We start from the raw sequence: 22,221 nt of genomic DNA on the forward strand, positions 1-22,221 counted from the left end.
GCACTGCTCTCTTCCTGGCCTTTGGTCTTAAAGGAGCAGGTCTTAAAACCAGATCTCCCCGTGGCAGTGTCAGCAGCAAACCCTAAGTCCCCAGGCAGTGTCACAGGGAAGGATCCAGCTCTGCCTTTAGCAGGTGTGTGACGTGGGTGGAGATAACAGTACCTACCCACAAAGCTGTTGTGTGGATTAAACTGCATGGGGCGGGTAACATGCCACACGTGTATGTGCTGTCACCATCAGTGTTAATTACAACCTCTCCACATGCCTTTCCAGCTTTTAACACTCGAGACCTGCTCGAGAGCATCTTCTTCTTGGGGACGCAGGGACACAAGTCAGAACTCCAGCTCCACTGTGTGACCTTTTGCAAGTCGCTTCCCCGTGCCCCAGCTTCCTCATTCGTGAAATGAAGATAAGAGCATTGCTCGTAGGACAGACGTGTGTTAGTCCCGGTTCTCTGAGATGCAGGGACCCAGACAGGACCACCTGTGCAAAAGACTGCATTAAGGGAAAGCCTGTGCTGGGAGACACCCGCCACCTGCAACAGTGGAAAATGGGCCACAACCTATTTGGGACCCAACTATTTGTTCTGCTTTATCCACGATGCCTCCTGTTGCACAGTCCTACCTGATTAATCCACATTGCACACCCAGCTTCGGTCTCCACTGCTGCCCCTTCACTCTTGCCGCTCCCCTGCACGTCTGTCATAAATTTATCCGCCTGTGCCCTCCTCTCAAATGTCTCCCGGAGGCTTCTTCTCATCCTATGCTGGGTCATTTCCATTCAAGTGCCCACCATCCTCAGATGCAGTGATGACCCCGGGTAATCTGTAATTTTGTGGAGGCACAAATCTGGTGAACTCTTCTCTTATTTCCACCCACAATCCCCTTCGGTGCTCCCATCCGCCAAACCTGGCAGGGAGCCCGTTGCCAAAGGGAGCCGAAGAAAATGTCGCTGGTTGGGCCAGTCTGACTGCCACCCAGAACAGAGTCAGGGAAAAGCCAAAAGGGGCCTGGGGCCATGGAGGAAATGCAACTCAGCGAAAGCTCACAGGAGGCAGTAGGACCACAAGGGATGGGCCTCACAATTAGAATATGACACAGGGAAGTCACGCTCCATCGTGTTCTGTTCATGAGAAATGGATTGTTGTTTGTTTGTTCTGGAGAGTAAGTAAGCTGTCTCCGTAAGTCAAGAACAAATACATCTATGCATCTCTACACCAGTTTTCATGCCGGGAAATACTGGAGATGGAAAGAGAAAAGCGCTGCGGCAGTGGCAGGGCACCACCACCACTGCCAAACGCAGGAAATGAGTGATCATTCCTGCTGCAGAAATCAGGAAGAAACTTCAAAGACAGAGCTGGTGGGGATCCAGCTGTGCACACACATTCTCCTAGCATCGCTGTGATAAAACTGCAGATGACACGCCCCTAACCCAAATCGCTGACAGATTCAGCCTCAGAAGGTTGGGAAAGCGGTGGGAGGGGCGCTATTCTTGACTTAGTTCCAATTAACAAAGAGGAAGTGAGGGGAGAAGTGGAAGTGATGGGCAGGGGGCTGGGTCGGGGGCGGAGTGGGGGGTCCTGTCACCCCCAGGTTCACGACAGCCAGGAGGGAGGAACCTAGTCCGGCTGAGACCCCCGATCCTCCAGCTCATGCACAGAGTGAGCTGACAGCTGAGAAAACGTCCTCCTCAGTTCAGACGAGACGCTCTGGAAAATGGGATTCTGACACCACAGACACAAGTAAGTCATGAGCCAAGAGGCAGACGAGCCCCCAGCAAGCGCCCGTGTCTGCACAGACGCCGTCGCAGTGAGCTCACAGCAGGGACACAAATGCGAACAAGGGGTCCCGGGGCAGAGCTGAGCCCCGAATCGTGAGCCAGAGCTGAGTGAATAATGTCCACACGCCTAGAACCCAGGGAAGGGTGTCCTGCAAATAGAGTCAGATAAAACCACAAAAGGGCTTTTTAAAGGTGTTTTTGGAACAAGATAGGTTGACTGAATAAAAGAAAAACAGACCTCCTCAACCCTGTCCACTGGAGGGTTTAATACTCGTGATGCGAGCAAATCAGGAAGACGACGCGCGCACCTGGGCGGGGAGGCCGGCACTAGCGCGCAGGACTGGGTCCCCAGGGCCCCGGCGCAGCTGCGGGAGGGCGTCGGGGCGTCTGCCTCTAGCTCCCAACCAGGAGGGACTCGCGTGCCAGGCGCCGACTAAAAATGAAACGCACGCGAGGTTATCTGCGGCCCCCTCCAAGCATTCGCAGGGAACTGAAGAGGAGCCAGGACAAGGCTGGTGGATGAAGCTGACCCCTGGTTTCAAAACCAGAGAAGGCGTGGGCTCCAGGGCCAGCTGGCACGCGACTGTGACTGGGGTTACTGGCAATCGGTCTGTCTCTGGCCAAGAGTGCTCGTCCCCAGGGCTCAGCCTGGGTTTCCAAAGACAAGCTATGTCAGCTCAGCCACACGGGCTCTGTCTTTGCAGGGCTGTTAGTTAGGGTCGGAAATTAGCAAAAACCTGTTAGCCATGGATCTGGATTTCAAAAAAGAAGCTGACAAATCATGACACCTTTTTAGCAAGGTGGAAAACTGTGCGGAAGAGGATGACAAAACAGTGGTTAAATGTCCACACACACAGCCCTGGCTGATCAACTGCTATCAGGTTAGAGCAGACCCACGTGTCTTTCCACGCCTGTTCTGTTCAGGATGTTTATTAAAAAGCTAAACTAATAAAAGAAAGCCTGAAAAAAAAAGTTAAACTACAATAAGGATTGCATCAAGGTTAAGCTGAAAAGTGGTTTAAAGCAGAGAGAAATGGTAAACCTTCCTGCTGGTGTTTCCTAAACATCAGTCATTCGTAAACAGCCTTCATCATTCCCAGCACCGTGTGCCACACGGATCTACAGATTTTCTTTAAATTAACCCATTTTAGACTTAAATTTATGAAAAAAGAAGCCGTGTATCTGGTATGCTAATTATAGCTTTCTACTAGAAATTAAGTTCATAAGAATTAAAATAGATAGTGAAATAAAAGTGTCCCAACTGCTCATCTGAGCATCACCTAGAAACCTTCCGGGCGACCTCCAGCGGTATCTGCAACATGCTTTGGGAAAATGGGGCCAGATGACACAGCTGGGACACAAGACACAGCTCAACCAGTTGAGGCAGCAGGCTCATGAAATATAATCTGGCAGAATTAAATGTGAAGTCCCGTGAGCAGGGGTACAAAGGGGGAGGTGCAGCCTCCAGGGAGCACACGGGAAAGGGACCCTGGATTGAACTGGATCTCAGCACAAGAGGATGCAGTTGCCTGAGTCACTGATGTGTGCTGGGCTCCCGGGAAGCAGTTTCCACACCGGGGCAAGTCCTGCTCTGAGAGTCCTCAGCTCCCAGTGACGGCGAGGGGCTGGGTTTGGTGGGCACCGATGGGGGTGCCCAGTCTGCCACGCTGGACTGAGGTGAGGACAGAAACCAGGAGGTGAGAGCAGACTCCTGGCCACGAGAGGATGAGCTGATGGCCTGGGAAGGCTTTCTCAGAGGAGACAGGGACGTGGGTAGGATGGGGCAGGAGGGCTGTCTTCTTACAAATAGGTGCAACCTGTGGGGCTGAGCCTAAGAAAGACCCATCGAACAATGCCTACAAACAGGAGGTACCGCCCTCAATTGCCAGGGAAGGTCAGGCACGGGCTGTCCAGGCATTTAGGGGGCTGCTGGGAAGGGCTAAGTCCTGGATCAGACTCCCCAGAAGCAGGGACCAAGCTGGGGCTTCAGATGCACATGGTTCATTGGGAGCATCGTAGGGAGGGAGGGAGGGAAACAGAACGGGGAGGGACACAGAGCCCAGAGCGCCTGCGTTCACAGTGCTGGCCAGCCTCGGCCGGACCCCCGGGCGGCTCTGCAGCGTGAATGGAACCACGCTTATGCCTCTGGAGACACGGGCCTGCCTTTCACCCCCAGACCAGCCAATCAGTGGTGTGGCCTGCCCCGGGGGGTACGTCCAACCAAGTGTCACCAAGAGCAGGTCTCCAGAGCAGGGACACTGAGACCTGTCGGAGCCCAGCAGGCAGCCCAGCCCAGGGGGACACCCTGATGGTTTAAGAGGGTGGCCTTTAAATGTACTGACGGGACTTGAGTTTTTGTAACAAATGTCTTGAGTTCATTTTTTAAAAGCTGTTAAAGACCATTTTTCTTCTTCTTGGCTCCTGCTGTGTCCCTGACAGCCAGAACTTGCAAGAATCTCTCTTCCTGAGGTTCTAAGAGGCTCTGTAATTGTTACCAAGTCCAAGTCAGGCAGGGAAGATGCAGGCTTCAGGCCACCTGAGGCTCATCCTATTTTGGGAGCAAACTTTATGGGAAAGAATACAAAGTTACCAATGCAAAATGCCCCCAGGCCCCCAGAAGGGCTGGGGCGAGGTGAGGGCCTTGGTGACACTGGAGTGTTACTCTGTACCTCGTAAATCTACATCTGCCTGCATTAATTTTTGCCATATGCATGGAATATTGCACTGTTTTTAATTTACTTTTTAAAATTCATTCACTTGAAACCAAATATACCTCAACTTATCCTAAGTAATAATCATGGTGATATCACAATTTGGTGTGCTACTTCCACGATTTTAAATAATCTTAAAATAAATCCCTAAGTGTTGGTTAGTTAAAAGAACAAATAAATCACAAGCAGGGATGTGGTTCTGTGGATTCCAAGTGTCTTAAGAGACACATCAGGTTAAGTGCAACGTGCGAACTTGGTTTGGAGCCTGATTTAAACAAGGTATGAAGAGACATTTTTGACAGTTGGAGAAAATTGATCTTGAAATGGGAATCACATTAATCAGTTAATTTTGCTGAGTCTGTAATTGTGTGTGTGTTTTAAAAGTCCTCATCTACTGGCATACATCCTGAAGCCACAGTGAAGTAGTCATGGGTCAAAACAGTATATCTCTAGTTTCCTTTTGAACATTCTAGCAAAACAACACAAATAAAGAGATAGATTAAATGCAGTATGCAAGGCGTTAATAATTATCCAAGCTGGGTGATGTTGACACTGGTGTTCATTATAGCAATCTCTATACTTTGTGTACATTCAGAAATTCCTAATAGAAAGTAAAAATAAAACAGCACCTTTCACCAAAAAAATAAATTAAATTAATCCCTAACCTCAGAAAAGATTTATCTTTGGTCCATCCAAAATCATTTCACGTTCGACCCAAGGGAGATACAACCCCCTTTGATAAGTGGGGGCAGGAAAAGTCTCGGACGCTTCCTTCTCCACCCCAGGCTTCTTTTCAGGCGGGAGAGGGTCGCCAGGCGGGAGAGGGTCGCCAGGCTCCAGAGCAGCAGCTTGCTCGGGTCCAGCCCTCAAAGCGCTTTCGCACAGTGACTCCTGGAGCCGGGCTCGTGCAGCCCCCGGGCTGGAAGGGAGCAAAGCAGGTCTCAGGGCCACACGCTCACCTTTGCTCTGAGATCCAACAGCTGCTAAGGGGGGAAATCAGACTTAACTCCGTCTCCGGATTTCAGCGCGTGAACACTGTCACATGCTCACTGTTAGTCAGCTTTGATTTGAGACAGAAGCCCCAGCAGTCGGCAACATCTCTTGCTATGGCTCTGGGACTATTAAAACAGGGAGGGGTCCACCCCCAGGGACACAAGTGGGAGGCTTTGAGTAGCTACTCAGTCTCCTTTGGCCTTAGTTTCTTCATCTGTAAAATGGGAATTCAGTGAAATTATCTATGGAAAAGCACTTCTCAGCACAATGCCTGGGGTACAGTACGTCCTTGATACGTGTCAGCTATTCTAATGATTGTTAGTAATTACTAGAACTATTTTGTAAAGTTTAAAGTGTGGTTTACTAAGTTCCTAGGCCGGGATAAGAAGTATTTTTGCAAACAGCCACTTCCTTCTACGAAGTCCATTGTGAAGAAATACTACATTAAATGCATACAAAGCACTTTTCAAGTTAAATTATGTCAAAATTATTTAACCACAATAATGCGTGTATTAGCATGAGCAGTAGGGACCATAAATAATTAAAACATTATGCCCATCCAAACAGATGTACACGGTGTTGCAGGGTTCAGGAGCTGTAACCGTGCGTGTCTCTCTCTCTCTCTCTTTCTCTCTCATTAGTGTCCATCGGCGATCACCTGCTGGGCCTGGGAGGCCGAGCACCAGCCGCAGAGCCACACCCAGGACTCTAAGTCAGCGTGATTCAAACATCTCATAGAATAAAGGCACTTAGAGAGGGTCAGGGAGGGAAGGCCCCGAGCAAGAGCACTTCAAAGACAAATTCAGAACATCAGTTTCAAATCTTTTCTTGGCTTTTAAAGTTCCTTCCTTCCTGCTCTCCTCACACTAACAGGGGCTCTTCCATTTATTCCATTGATCCAGCCCCTGAAAATTCTTGTCATTCTTTGGATTTATTATTAGAAATTCATCTCTAAGCTTTGGGTAAACACAGGAAGCCTAACAGGAAAAAACAGGGCGCTGCATCCCGGCAGAGCTGCTGCTGGTCAGATCCAGGCAGTGCCCACGCCCCCACCTTGTCCTGGGGAACTAGACGTCCTGTGCCACTGCTGGCCGACGTGAGGACACCAGGCAGTCGACATGAGGTACGGGGGACACACCGAAGCGCTGCCCTCTGCACCCAGACGTTCACGAGACCTCTGCTCAGGCTGAGACTTGTGACCAGCACCACGACAACAGAAGATACCACGTGTAAAAAGTTCTTCTGAGAGAGGCCAGGGCTGCTTTACCAAGAAGGCAACCTAGGAGTTGAGGCTGGAAGGATGTGTAGGCAACGAAAGGGATTCCCGGCAGGCAGAAATGCCACTCAGAAGGGAGCGGTGACAGTGCGACTCAGGGCAGCACCCGCCTGCGTCTGCCCACTCTCCCCTGGAGAATGTACAGTTGCTTAATAAACCCTCGCTTTGCTTTCTTAGAAAGAAAAAGTAAGAGATGAACAAGTGCTTTGGAAAAACCACAAGCCCAACCCCACTCACTACTGCTAGAGCCCAGGGATTCTGCAGAAAGGCACCTGAGGGCGGACAGGACAGATCCTCCTGCAGGCCCGGCAGGCACATTTAGATTTGGACCCTACGGGTGAGGCCGAGACATCACTGAATACCTGAGTGGGAGGGGGACGCTGCGGGGCCAACTGGGTGGAGGTGGAGATGACGGTGCATAAAAGGGGGGCACATACGTGAGACCTACTTACGGGGTCAGGATCTGATACGTGTGGGTAGAGGGGAAGGAGTCCCAGGTAATACTCAGGTTTCATCTGTAGGAAACTTGGGTAGAAGGTGGTACAGTTCATCAAAATACAGCATCCAGGTACAGTGGGAGGAACAACACAGCCGAACTTTAGATCAGCTGAATTCGAAGGGACTGTGGGTCACCAAAGTGGAGGAGACCGGAGAGTCGGCTACGAACTCGGAACTTGGGCGGGGGCTCGGGGGTGGAGACAGCGTTAGCGTGGGGGCGGGATGGCCAAAGGATAACGCTGTGAAATCTGAGATGCAAAGCCAGGGGCTCATCCAGGTCAGAGGTCAGCACCACCTGCAGCAGCGCTCTGGGACCAGCTCACTCTGCGTCCAATTAGTTCCCTAAATTAAGTCCGGTGACATGACTACGATGTGAAATAAATAAAAGGCTACAGAGAGGAAACATTACTGGAGTCGCACTGACACAAAGGCCCCCTCCTCACTGTGGCAGCCGGCAGCGGCCAGACAACCACAGCCTGAGCACTCGGTGAGGGCGGCAACCCAGGCCAGAGGGGCTTCCGGGAAGCGGTTTCTCAGAGCCCCCTGGCCTGCCTGCTGGCGGAGGGGGCTGGGCGCACACAGCGCCTCTAGCCCCGAACAGTCGCCCACGGGAAGTAACCACTGACCACTCACTTTCTAGTTCTAAGCTCATCAAAGGCACCTTTTGGGAAAGTAATGTATTTTCCTTGGCCCACAAATCCCAGAACTGCGGGGACAGTTCCAGCTTCCCGGCCAGGCACTGGCTCCCAAGGGAGACCAATGCCCTGGCTCTGGGGCTCCCACTGGAGAGGGTGTGAACCCAGTTTGGAGGAACAGCCTTAGGATCTGGCCCTCGCCCTGCAGCTGACTTCATTTCTACGCTCGTATCGGTTTCTGGCCAACGTTCAGGCTAGCCAGGGACCCATGGTGTCAGTAACAAGCGCACCTTCCAGACTTGCCGTGGCTCACATCTCAGAGCGCCGTCAGCACGGGGCAGGGGCGGGGGTGGGCGACCCCCCAGCACGTGAACGGCGGCTCCCAGGTGCTGCCTCTCCCCGTGACACTCATCATCAGCTGTGGTGCTGTTTCCCCTTGGGGGACCAGAGCCCTTTTCAGCACAGCACTCCGGGCCTTCAGGCAGAGCTGGCCCAACTCCGATTCCACCAGTGACAAACGTGAGGCCCAACGGCTAACTGACCCACCCGAGACCTCGGCGCCGGCAGCGTGGGCGCTGGGGTCGAGCGAGGCTCTGCTCAGCAGCGTGCCGACGCTCCTTCTGACCGAGCAGGAAGGTTGCCACACTCCGCGGTCCCCAGAGCTTCCAGGCGAGGGACAGCACAGGCCGGAGCCGAGTCCTCGGGCAAGAGCTCCATCGTTGCAGGGAGACAGAGCTGGCGTCCTTTACTGCAGAGCGTGAGGACTTGCACTTCCCGTGTGTCCATCCAATGTCCATGTGCCCAGCCCCGACTGCGGGTCCGCCACGTCCAGCCCTTACCTGGACACACTATTTCCGTTGGCCTTCCCACCTCTTAACTTCCAAAGAAACCCCATGAGGCAAAAATAGTTCCCCAAAACCATCCAGGGCTCAGAGCAGAATGTGACCTTCCGGCACCTTGTTCAGTCTGTCTGACTGGCGGACCGTGTGTCTCTGCTCTTCCACTGCTTTAGTTCCAAAGCCTGAAGAGGCTTCAGTCTGAACAGGAAGATTACAGCGTTCTCCCGATGGTGGAGATGGCAGCCGTGGCACCCTTAGGGCAGGGGACATCAAACGGCAGGAAGCCGGCAGCCACACCCTGGGGACAGGTGGCCGCAAGCTGTCAATCAATGATGCTAAGTGGCAGATGAAACCCAGCAATCAGTATTGGTCTGATTAAGGCACGACCTTAGCAATGTCCTTCACAGGCTACCCTATGAAGAAAATCCTTTAACTTGAAATTTTCTGAAATTAGACTCAAGTGGATTAAAGAAAAACATGTTGGACATAAAAAAAGCTGTTCCAAGTTTTTCAAAATCGCATCAACATATTAAGATCCTGCCCATCCACAAATATTACGCAGGTGCCGCCGGACCTGGGCTCTGAGCAACTCTGATGTCCACTTCCTGAGGGCAGAAGTGTGCCCGAAAATGTTCTTAGCCAGATGAGAATCTGTCCTTCTCAACATCAGTCTGCCTGCATGTCCTGTTGTAAAGATGCATGCAGGGAGTACGAGGAGCCACACAGACCCCCACGCAGAGGCCGATTCCCTGCCCAAAGGACGATGCTACAGCAGCCTTCATCTTCCTGCTCCAGGCACGGCTGCCGGAGCCGGAGCTGATGGTGGCACGCGAGATGCCTGGCTCGGCTGTGACTAACCCGCTTCCCGGAGGACTGTGGTGGGCCGCGCTCCGGAGGAAGTGGATGGCAATGAATCAGTGCTCAGGGGCGGAAAATACAACGTGATTCACATTAACTAAAGGAAAAGGTGAAGGCAGGGAAAAAACAACTGAAAATGAAAACACGGCACACACTCTTACGCAGCAGCAGATGCCACACGGGTGTGTCACTGTAACTTCTGCTTTTTCAAGTCCAAGGAAGAAAAAAAAAGCAATATTTTAGAAACAAAGTTAATGAAACTATTTATGGCAAAAGTGAACTCTTATAATGCAGAATGAATTTACATAAAAATAAACGAATGCTATTTAGTGAAGTTGGTATTTGTCATAAGAAAGTCAATATATTACTTTTCACTCAAATAGTCCTTTATACACCTTGGTTAATCTTTGTTGAATACCATCAAACTTTAAAGCACTAACTTTTGCTTAAAGTGCACTTTATCTTTGTAGCTAGAATTCTTGCCTCATTGTAAGCATTCATTCAAGTATCATCATTTAATTTCTCAATAATGAGTTATCTAGGGACGTCAGACCAGGGAATGCAAGTTGGGCTCCTTAGAATCCAATCAACAAGGAAGTGAAAAGCAAAAAAGAAACCTAAGAGCTACTGGGATCAGTCACTCTGAAACAATGGAAATCCCTGGAAACAATGAACAGAGCCACAGAGCTCAGACTTAAAGCGAATGAATAATCCATGTGGACCTGGACTGAGTCTCCTTGTCCTGCTTAAACACGTAACTCTGAACCCCAATTAGTTACAAGAAAACACGACCAAGTTCGCAAACCATCAAACGTAATTGCTATTCAGATAGGACTTGATTTATTCCCAAGTGGATTTTGAAGTCAGCCTAGACAAGAAGTGGGATAACTTGACGGTGTGGGGCGGAACGGCCTGGGCTGGGCGTGCTGTGTGGGAGTGTCCTGTGACCTCCCGGTTGTGAGCGGTTGTTACAATCAGTGGCGACGTTAGGAAACCAAGTGTCACCTTTACTGGAAAGTGGCATCAATCAGTGAAAAGGCAGAGTTGAGGCATGGAGGCACCGGGGAGAAGCGGGGGGGGGGGGGGCAACGCGATCGTCCCTGCCACACACCTGTGGGACGCATGCACCTGTGTGATGCGAGCGGGCGGGTTCCAGGGAGCTGAGCCCCAGGCAAAGAGCGTGGTTCGGGCTTTGAAATGTTTCATTTTTGCCCGAATTTTCCAAGTGTGAGAATTTGCTTGCACCCAGAAATCCAATGACTGAAATCTCCACTTCATGCTCTGTTGTGTGAACTCCTGGACACACATCTGCCGTCCCATTTGCCAGTGAAAACAAAACAAACCAATGTCAGAAACAGCTTTTGGGGCTCAGATGGTTTGGTCTCTGCATCTTGCATTTAATGCTACCATTTTCTATTCTGACCAACTTAGCAAAATCTGTACTTTACCAGCACTTGAAGGGGTCACCCATCCTTCCAAACTGCCCATCAGAAAGGCATTTGATAAACACATCTTTTCTATAATTTATTTAGCTTATACTTCCAAACATCAAAATTCTTAAAATGTGCAGAAGCCACACCCCAGATAATAAAGACTATGTATTATTTTCTAAGTGATTTTTTTCAATAATTTTGGTTGCAAAATTATGACACCACCAGTGATACAGTTAATCATATGGACATTCAAATCTAATGTTTTAAAATTTAGAATAACTTTTTTAATCAAAAAAAGGAATACAAGTTTGTTATAAAAATTAGAAAACAAGTAACTAAAATAAACAAAAAATTTAAAACCACAGATCTACTTGTTAATCTTTGTAGCACATCCTTCCAGAATTTTTATGAACCCACCTGTCTCCACCGCCTTACTGTGTTTTTATTTCAGTTCGTAGTGCTTATTATAACCTGACACGTATTGTGTCTTTATTTCTTAATTACTTCGTGTGTGTTTCTCCCTCTTGCATCCATCTACTTCTTCCATCCAAAAGGATGGAAGCTTCTTGGGGGAATGCCCTTTGCCCTTCTGGTTCACTGCTAACCACCGCCCGCCCCATCAGCCTCAAACAGCGTGCGATGCACGTTAGGAGTTCATAAAGGTTTAATGAATGAATGAAACAAGGAACAGCGAAGGCTCACTAAATATTTGGAAAATTGAACGTCGGTAAGTATGAGCCCACCTGGCTGAAGTCAGGGAGGTGGCAAGTGGGCTGGATCCACTTTCTTCTCCGCCTGAGCATCCTTATTTCATCTGCTATGGACAAAACCAGCCCGTTAATTCCTGTCTGAACTCAGGACACTGAGCTACAGGCATGGACTTGGTTCACTCTCATTAGGTGGGAAGCTGTGGAGGACGCAGTGGCTCTGGTGGGCAGTGAAGGAGGGCGGGTCGTGCCCCGCCAGGGTCAGCGTGAGCGGCCGGGCAGCGGGGAGCCCCCTGCGGACGCAGGTGCACCTGCGCTCCCGCTGCAAGAACGCGTCTGCGCAGCCCCGCCCAGACCTCCACTGGACATTCTGTAGCCACCAACTGCTTGCTCACAGAGAAACAGTGGTCAAGGAGGTATGTCTCAATTTTAAAAAGACCTACTGTGTTGTTATCAGATAGTGACTCTTTCTGGCAAAAGATTCAAAATCTGTTCTCGCCCCTCAGTTCCTTCAGCGAGGATGTCCATGCTATGAAACAATTCCAGGCGTACCATTTGGATGGGGCGAGGGGAGAGAGACGGGCACTAGGCTTTTTAAAATTTTTTACTTGGAAATCATTTTGAACTTACAGAAAAAACATGGCGATAGTCCAGAATCTTTATGAATCAACAAGAAGACAAAGAACCCAACACAAAAATGAGAAGTGATCTGAACAGATACTTCGCCAAAGAAGATAACCAAATCGCAAAGAGGCACATGAAGAGATACTCAGCGTCCTTAATCGAGGGGAAATGCTAAAGCCTCAGTAAGATGCGACCACGCTTCTATCGGGACAGCGAACATGAAAAAACTGACACCACCAACTGTCAGTGAGGATACAAAGAAATCAGTCCCCCGTTTGTGGTTGGTGGGAACACAGTAAAATGGCGCAGCCTCTTTGGAAAACAGTTGGGCAGTTTCTTAAAGAACTAAACAAATACTCATCATATGGCCCAAAAGCTTCACTCGTAAGTACCTGTCCAAAAGAAACAGAACTCTGTGTCCACCTAAGGACTTGCGTGTGGACATTCACAGCAGCTCCTGAAACACATAATAAAACTAAAGTCCATCCAAATGTCCATCAGCGGGAGGATGGGTAAACAAAAAGTGACACATCCGTACAGCAAAATGCTTTTCCACGGTAGAAAGGGAACGAACGACTGACGCACGACAAACACGGACGACCGAGCGAAAGCAGCCCGACGCAAAAGACCGCGCGGCACGTGAGACTTCCAGAAACCTGCAAAGGCTCGCTAAGACACTCACACCTGTAATGCAAAGCAGGTGAGTTTTGTGATACGTGAATTACATCCCAACAAAGCTATTTTTCATAAACGGGAACATATTCTAAAGATTGTTCTGTACTGTGCTTTTTTTCCTATTCAGAACTGTAACTTGAGGACAGTTTCACATCATTACAGTAGTTCCTCTTCCTTTTCTAGTGATTGGATAATGTTTCATGGCACGACTGTGACAAAATTAAATAAATTAAATAGCAATGCAAAAAAACCACTTCCCTTTTCCCATCCCATCCAAAGGCCTCAGGGGTGTTCAGCATCTGCGGTGCTCAGATTTAAGAGCTACAGTTCCCTCCTTCCATTCCTTAAACTCTTTGGCACACCCGGTAGCAGATACTAAGGGTGCCTCACTCATGTCCCCTCAGCAGCTGCCAGTCCCAAAAACAAGGGTTTCCCCTGAAAAAACCCATGGCTCTCTTTGATCTGAAGATTCTGACGGCCAGAGCATGCTTGGCTCACTCATAGGTGGGCCAGAAGACCACAGAGCTCGTGCCCCGTGGAATGGTCCTCACCAGCGATGGATGGGAGGTGATGCATAAATGCCCCAGGGTCTTCACTTCCTGGATGATCCAATGCTGAGGTGAGGTCAATGCCATCTCCCGGACCTCCCCAGTGGGACCTGCCCACAGTGGTCATCTGCTCGTTAACGCAACTGCTCCCTCCCCCATCTCATCTCTCCGCTCCCCCACCATCCTTCCCACCCAGAAGTGACACACTAATTGGCTCACACATCTGGTACTTTCTGCCCAATCCTCGTGGATTTACAAAGATGGAAACAAGCCACGAAGCCCATGGGTATTTTAACAGCATTAAAAAGGCACATGACTGCAGTGATGGGTTACTGAGAAAGCTCTGCTGGGCCAAGTGGGGTTCCACCGTGAAGACACTAGATGAAGGTCCAGCTTGCTCGGCCAACACGCGAACACGGCACAGATAACTTACGAGGGTTTGGAGAGACATGTTCATCCTTCAAGGCTTAGGCGTCTTCCGCAGACCTTCTCTGCGGGGCCAGAACACAGCAGTCAAGCCGCCCAGAGCATGTGCTTTATGACTTAGAGCTCACGAAACGCATAAAACAGCAAGTCTTTTCCATGCTCGCTTGGAAAAAGTCCTGTAAATTTACGGCTGCTAATTCCAGCCGACAGAAAAGCGCCGCGTCTCCTTCCAGATAAACGGTGTCCGTGCCAGGGGAGAGAGCCAGGGAGCTGTGAGCGGCGAAGAAGTGACATTTTCACAGAAGCAGGGCCTTCCCCTAGAACGTAGGGAAACGCACACATCGACGTAACTGATTTACTCGCCCCGCGGGCCGCTCTTATTCCACTGGGACGCGCCGGAGCGACCGGCACGCGCTGATGCCAAGTCCGACCCTCTGGGTGGCGGCCGGGGAGGTGGGAGGGGGTCCCTGAGGGAGTCCGACCCCTCTGGCTGCCTCCTGGGTCCGCGAGGAGCAAGGCCAGGGTACAAGATGAGACAGAACCCCCGGCGAAGGTCTGAGATGACAGAGGCTCCTGGAACTAGAGGATGTGCGGCCTTTAATAACCATGTCATCCCCACTAATAACAGCTTAGACTATCATGAAAGATTTGAGAGTTTGCCCAAAGTTATAACTAACACTGGGACTGGTGAAGGCCTTCACCTTTCACATCGTGTTGCCCAATTCGGAAGAAGCAGGGGCAGCAGAGCAAAGGGCCTCGTGGGTCCTGACCAAGGTCAGCAACAGCCAACACCTGCCCGGGAGGGCTGAGTTTACCTCTCGGCCCTGGACTTGGGTGTGGCTCTGTGACTCATAAAGTCATAACACAGGAATGTAGGAGCGTCTGTGAAGAGGCCTCTGGGTTTCCACCTGCACCCCGGGCCTCTGCCACGGTCGTAGCACTGGCCCCTGTGGGCTGCTACTGCCCACAAGCCTGGACTCAGCATGCACTCGGGTGGAGCAGCCTTGACCCTGGACCCCAGCCAGAGACCAAGCCAGCTGGACCCAGGCCGTTAGCGGAGTCGCCCAGACGAAGCCAGCCTGGATCAGCCCCACCGTCGTCCCCTCAGTGGGAGCTGCCAGGCTGAGATCCACAGAGTTGCCTGGCCAGCCCAGTCCAGACCAGCCAAGCCCCAGCCCACCTATACCGCATGAGCTAAATTGGTGCTCAGGGTTAACTTCCCCACGGCCGCTGGGCAGTCTGCTGCCCAGCGAGAGCTGACGCAGGGAACGAAGCAGGAGCACAGGGCACCGGCGGAATCCTGCACAACAGATTCTCCCGGTTCCTTCCCTGGACAAATGTGGCAGCTTACAGGATGTACTCATGAAGTTCACAATGGCTTTCAACAGTCCTTGTGATTTCTCTGGGAATACCCCAGTGTCCGTGACTCTGGGTGGGACAACTCCAGGATGCACCCCACACGGTCTGTCACAGGTCCTCTGTGGGACTCAGCCCCGGGGACCCACAGTGGTCCCTTGCTCCTGGTCCCAGCCCAAAGGGCCTTTCCCCCTTCCCGGCCCCACCCCTGCGCCCTCACTGTGCTTCCGAGCATCACCGCGTGAGTAAACACCTGCTCTGCGGGCTCAAACGAAGACACAGCTGCTCTTTCTACAGGTGACAGCACACGCTCGCTGAGCGCTTGAATGTGCCAGACACCATGACACACAGATGACGGCACCTCTCTGGGCCTCAGTTGTCTCATCTGTAAAATGGGGACAAAAACAGTGGCCCTTGCGTCTGATGTGAGGCAAGAGAACAGAATGTGCCTTGAGCAGGGCCTGGCTGGTGGCAGGCCTTCTGAAAGCACTGCTGTTTTCAAGCAAGACTGGCTTCTCCTCATGACCCCCAGGGTTCTCGGCTGCGCCTGCGTATGGGAAAGAATGGGAAATAAAGGAGGAAAGAAAGAGAATGGAGAGTGAAGGAATAAATCCCATCTTCAGGAAACCACTGTAAAACTTGCTGGCCAGAAGGTGGCAGCACTAGCCTTTAACTGAAGAGCGAGCGGGTTCCCTCAGCAAGCCGCCTCCATCCACTCTGCTGAGTTCCGGACACGGACACGGGGGACACAGACACGGGGCGTGCGAGCCCCTCCCAGGGGCATTGCCCTGAGGAGGAGGATTTCAAATGACTCGGCAGGGGCCCGAGGACTTCGTCTGCTGGGCAGAGGACCAGACTTGCTCCAGAGACCACCGGAGCACCCCACCGGGTGCCGTGGAGCTGGGCGCTGAGACCTGGGGGCTCAGGACTCCACCCGGGGAGGGGGTGGATCCCCAGGTGGGATCAAATTACCCACCTGGATGACCCAGGGAGGGCGGGGCTCCCCACAGGTAGCTGCCTGCTACTGCGCACTGGCCTTCCTAACACACCCCTCAGACCTCAGACCCCCACCGCGCGGCGCAGGGGACGGGGAGGGACTGAACTCTGCTTCCCTGACTCCACCCACGGGCCACACTGGCTCAGGGCTCAAGGGCCATGCACCGTGGAGTCCAAAACATGGCCTGGCTTCAAACCCCGCCTGGGCCCCCACCCACCTGTGGGATCCAGGGCAAGTTCCTGAACCTCCCAGCACTCGGTTTTCCCGTCTCTAAAGCGAGGATAAGGAGGGTCCTGCCCTCGCAGGGCGACTGTGACAGACGCACCAATGACTTGGGGGGGCAGGGGGGCAGAAGTTGAATTCTTCCTGAAAATCCATGGGAAAAGGATGCAGGAGACAGCCCATCTGACACCCCCCCCCAGATGCTCCCTCTCCTCCCCCAAACAACCCATCAGACAAACCCCGTGTGCTTGAAGCCTAGAGGCAGGAAGCAGAGAGAACTGGTGCTGTTTCAGGGCTCCTTCCACTGACTCAGACGGGAAAGGGGCAGCTTATGTTCGAGCAGGGAGACAGCCAGATATGAGCAGAGGAAGGCGGACGCAGGCAAAGTGGCAGGTACTGGGCAGACAGGAGGGGCACGGGGCCAAATGCAGGAAACCCTCCATCACGTAAACAGGGGTCCCCTGGCAGAGAGAGAAAAGCAGGAACCTCTGGGCTGATAAGCAGTCACATATTTTTGGGATGACAAGTGGCCTGGAGGCCAATAAAGAAAGGTGGGAAAAGGCAGGACTCTCCAGTGTCCGAACGTAACCTTTGGCTCATTGTGCCCTCATTGCAATAAAACCAGCCTTGCAGATTAGAAGTACCCATCATGCACCGATGCCATGACACTTCTCATCCAGACTAAATGAGGACAAAAATCTCACCTTCAGGAAGGTGGAGTTGGGATGAAAATCAGGGAGTAAGACCCCAGACCCTCCCCTCCCCAATGAATATTCCGCCCGTTCATTTTTACACCCTGTGTAACTCAACTGCCAAAGAAACTCGGGGCAGCCGCTCGCCTGGGCCTGCCCGCTCTCCCTTGAGTGTGCTGTCCACCCCTTAATAAATCCCCACCTTACTTTCTTAACCTCTGTGTCTCGTCTCTGGACTCTTTCTGCGACGGGACAAGAACCTGGACCCGACAACGCTTACTCTTTACCTCTGATCTCCTTGCCGTGTCCTGATCACCCGCCACCCGCAGCCGAGGGAGAGAGAAAAAACTGTAGCAAAGGAAAATAAACCTCTCTTTGCTACCAACTGTCCAGCCTGTGTTCTGCCACCTCCCCCCAGACCTGCCTCCATCCCCCCCATACAGACTCAGCAGATGGAGAACGGAGTCAGGGGGACGCCCAGGGCTCTGCCCTTCTGCATCCATCTGGGCCTCTCAATCCAGTTCCATTTTTTTCGTAAGTTATAAACTAGGCCAAGGTTTCCTTTCCATCATGTCCTCTGTAGTGCTACAGTGCCCTCCACATCACTGGGTGTGTGGGCTGCAGCAATGGCCACGCTTCTCCCCTCCCTGTGTGCCTGCCCTTCGCAAGCTGGTGTGGCAGCTCCCCCCACCCAGGGCTGGAGTCTGTTTCTCATGTCTCGTCTGGAATGGCCTGTAACTTGCTTTGGCCACAAGAATAAGGCAGAAGTGGACTGTCGTTCCCAAGCCCGAGCCTCAAGAAGCCATGCATTTTCTCCAGTGATGACATCCAGATGGCCGACAGGCACGTGAAAAAATGCTCAACACCGCTAATTACCAAAGAAATGCAAATCAAACCTACAATGAGGGATCAACTCACACCAGTCAGAATGGCCATCATTAAAAAGTCCACAAACGACAAATGCTGGAGAGTGTGTGGAGAAAAGGGAACCCTCCTACACTGCTGGTGGGGATGTAAATTGGTGCAGCCACTACGGAAAACAGTATGGAGATTCTTAAAAAACTAAAAACAGACTTACCCTATGATCCAGCAATCTCACTCCTGGGCATATATTGGGAGGAAATTCTAATCTGAAAAAGATACACGCACCCCAATGTTCATAGCAACACTGTATACAATAGCCAAGACATGGAAACAACCCAAACGCCCATCAACAGATGACTGGATAAAGAAATTGTGGCATATATACCAACACACACACACACACAATGGAATACTACTCAGTCATAAAAAGAATAAAATACTGTCATTTGCAGCAACATGGATGGACATGGAGATTGTCATACTATGTAAGTCAGAAACTGGCAGCTGATGGAAGACATGCCGGTCAGCCCAGCTAACCCAGCTAAGCCCAGCCCAAATCACCCACCTGCAGAACTGTGAACTAAATTAATGGCTATCATTTTAAGCTACTAAGTTTTGAGGCAGTTTGTTAGGCAGCAAAAGCTAACTGATAGATTAGGCACTAAAAAATACAACTAAAGACTTAAACTTGCCCAACATTTCATATGCATTTATTAATCCTTCTTTTAAAAAAAAAGCCACCTATTCTGGTCCTGCTGCCCCTCCATTATGACTGGAGTCCTACACTGACTAAGCATAGAATCAACGTCGGACATTCTGGACAACACAGGGGTAAGAGCTGTTCAGGGTTCTCGAGCAGCTGCCACTGACACACAGGCCTGTAACTAAATTCAAGGTGGAAGACAGAGGCCACCAATCCCACGAGCAAAGGCGGACTGGGATGAGTGCAGAAGTCACACGTCCCATCTCAACATTCACACGGAAGTCGGTTCCCCAGTGCTGCACATCTGAAAATATTTTCCACGTAAGTAACAACCCGCTGCAAAGCAGCGTCTCAGAGCCCTTCCAGCTCATGTTACTGTTTCGCTGTTGCGTTTTGTGGAAGTTCTTTACTAACAAAGGTCAAACCCATAGATGTTCTATCTAACGGGAAAGACACGGGAAGTGGCGAAGAAATCCTGACCTCGAAAGACAAACCTTCAGCACCGAGGTAAGACTTCAGGATTTACACCTGCAATTTTGTGCTTCCTTATCCGACCGTCCTCCTTCTCAAGAAAATTCACACTTCATGCTCTTTGGTATTTATTTAACTTGCATTTATTCCCTGCCTGCTGCGGGTGAGAGCAGGCCCTGGCCTCACGGAGCCTGAAGCCAAACGAGAGAGAAGCGCCGATGACACAGGAACAGGGTTATCGTTTCACACATATGAACAAGCGTGTCGTGGGATCTCAGCGCCCGGGGGGAGGCAGGCAGCCTCCGGGGGGACTAGATGTTTAAGGCAGGACCAGCAGGGCTTAACCAGGATCCAAATTAAGGCAACAGAGTCACAACAAACTAACTAAAGCCAGTTCTCCAAAGATGTATTCTCCCGTCCTCCGACCCCAAGTGGGTCTGCCCTCTCTGAGGACAGCTGTGTCTGAGGAGGGGCAAAGGCCCCGCTCCTGGTCCCAGGAGGAAGGGGCCCTTGGGCAGGGGCGGGTCTCCCAAGGGAGCCCTGGGTTCAAATCCCAGCCCACCGTGTGGCCTGGGGTGAGTCACTCCGTGTCACCCAGCCTCCTTTCTCTCCCATGTAAATCAGCGTAGTGACACATTAAACGGTGTTGCAGGGGGTTCAATGAGATAGTGCCACGCAGTGACAGTGTTTACTTTCTCCTGAATCTGCGGCGGGGATGGGCTCAGGGGGAACCGTTGACGCCTCGCCCTCCCTCCACTTGGCACCGGAGCGGGCAGCTCCGAGGCTGGGGCTGGGGCCACCCAAGTCCCCTCAGGCGTCGGGGGGCCGGGGGAGGGGCCGGCGGCCGGGACCCCTGCGCGGGGCCTGGGCGGCCTCTGCGCGGCGGCTGGTCTCACAGGCAGGTGTGCCAGGGCCACCTCAGGGTGGCTGGTCTTTGCTCTGAAGTCACTCGGCATCATTTCTGCCGCCTTGTCTGTGAAGGTGGTTCCCGGGTCCCACCCAGACTCCAGAGGAGGGGAAGCTGACTTCCCAGCATGAGGGGACGTGGCACGTTCTGGAAGGGCAGCGACACCACAGTGGCCACTTAGGGAAACTACGGTCCACAGGAGTGACCTATGCTGACGTCCCCCTGATGTGAATTCCCTGTCACTTGGAGATCTACGATTCTATGGGAAAAAGCAGGTGAAAGGCGGGACAGGAAGAGGGCACGTGGGGAGCGTGCGAGGAAGAGGAGGAGGCTTTACGCTGGGACGGGGCCCACCATCAGGACCGCCCTCTCTCGGGAGTCAAGCAGGGTCCCCGTGCTCCCCGGGGGCCACCGCTAAGATGAGACCTGAAGGAAGGAATCCACCAAAGGGCTTCAAGCTGGGCCTGGCCCGCAGCTGACGTCCCATCACAGACAGTGGTTACAGTTCGTGCCCTGGGGCCCCTGGTGGTCCTGGCCTTGCCCCGGCCCTCCTGCTGCCGCCGCGTCACAGCAGGACCCCTTCGACACCTGGGAACAGGTAAGCATCCTCGGGAACCCTCTGTCGGGGCCAGGTCAGTCACAGCAGCCCGCCAGGCTGGGGAGCACGGTGGCCCCACACATCGGGGAGCCTGGAAGTGCAAAGGGCCGGGGGTGCGAGCGTCAGCTGTCACTCACCCTGCACGCCGGCACCTCTGTGTCTGCCTCTCAGGGTCGCCCCCGCCTCTCCAGCATCCTGAAGGGCTCACACGGTTATCTCCTCGGTGAGCGTTCAGAAGTCCGGGTGCCTCACCTCCATCTGCAACACACAGAATTGGCCACTCAGGGTTTCCTACGCAATTTTAAAACGCCATGAAAACCACACGGCACCCCCCACCCCCCGCCCAACCTGGATCCAGGAGGAAGCGCTGGTGGACAGCCACCCTCCGTGTCCATGGGGGGTTGCTTGCAGGACCCCGGACACCAACACCCGCCTCACCCAAGTCCCTTGGGTAAAAGGGCGCAGGTGAATGAGGCACATGAATGCGGTCGCCCTCCGTATTCCAGGTTCGCATCTTCAGACTCAACAACCTGCAGACTGAAATTTCACGAAATTGAATCTGCGGATGCGGAGGGCCCTCCCTTCCCAGTCTGATCTCTCACCGCCACCGCTGGGCCCGGCAGCGGAGGAGGGGACTTGCTTTACCGGAAGGCGCTGTGCATCCCTGTGCCAGTGCTCAGGTTCCTAAAACTGCCGACAGTTTCCCCTGGAAGACGGGATCCAGCAGCAGCGATCCTGTCTTCCCTGCCAATTACGTGACAATCTGCTCCTTCCGTTTATTTTAGTTATTTTAATGTCTAAAAATTATTATTACTTGGGGGTAATTGGGTTTGTTTGTTTATTTATTTATAACAGAGTTACCGGGGGCTGAACCCAGGACCTCGTGCGCACTAAGCACACTCTCTTGAGCTGCACCTCCCCCCCGACAGCTTGTTCCCGCTTACACAACGCACATCAGCTCCAACAACGGGCAGAGTCCTGCCGTCTTCCAGTCTAGAAACCGGCCCGACCTGAATATGGAATTCCCAAATAGAACCCCTATTTCTTTCTTTTTTTTTTTTTTAATGTATCAACATCCTAATCTTTGCAGAATTTCCTAACCACATGAACACAGTCACCTTGCTGACAAACAGAAAAGTGAAAATATCAGAGCAAAGCTCCAGGTTCCTTGGCCCATCACCACTAACGCCTGCAGCCGGCGTCCTCGGCAGAGGAGGATGGACGCTGTCAGAACCTGGGATGGTGTCTTTCCAGATCAATTCTGCGCAAACATTCAGTTGCAATCAACCAATCTCTCTCTCTCACTCTGTCACACACACGTTTCTTTCCTAAATAAATGTTTGTATGTCCCTGCACATTGCTCGTTTCATTCTCAGGATGTCTCAGAGTCCCTACATTCTAGGAAGATG

At 52.0% G+C, this 22,221-nt stretch overlaps 1 protein-coding gene across 2 annotated transcripts in view; it reads right to left on the reverse strand.

The window, feature by feature from the left end:
- The window catches only part of RIN2 (Ras and Rab interactor 2), a 196,842-nt gene that overhangs the window by 137,513 nt on the left and 37,108 nt on the right, over nt 1–22,221 (reverse strand). For both annotated transcript variants that reach the window (XM_032461754.1, XM_032461753.1), the window contains exon 2: nt 20,950–21,070. The gene's annotated coding sequence lies outside the window, so the exon portion shown is untranslated. The remainder of the gene's footprint in view (nt 1–20,949; nt 21,071–22,221) is intronic.

The sequence above is a fragment of the Camelus ferus genome, chromosome 19 (genome assembly GCF_009834535.1).
Source record: "Camelus ferus isolate YT-003-E chromosome 19, BCGSAC_Cfer_1.0, whole genome shotgun sequence".
Lineage (NCBI taxonomy): Eukaryota > Metazoa > Chordata > Mammalia > Artiodactyla > Camelidae > Camelus > Camelus ferus.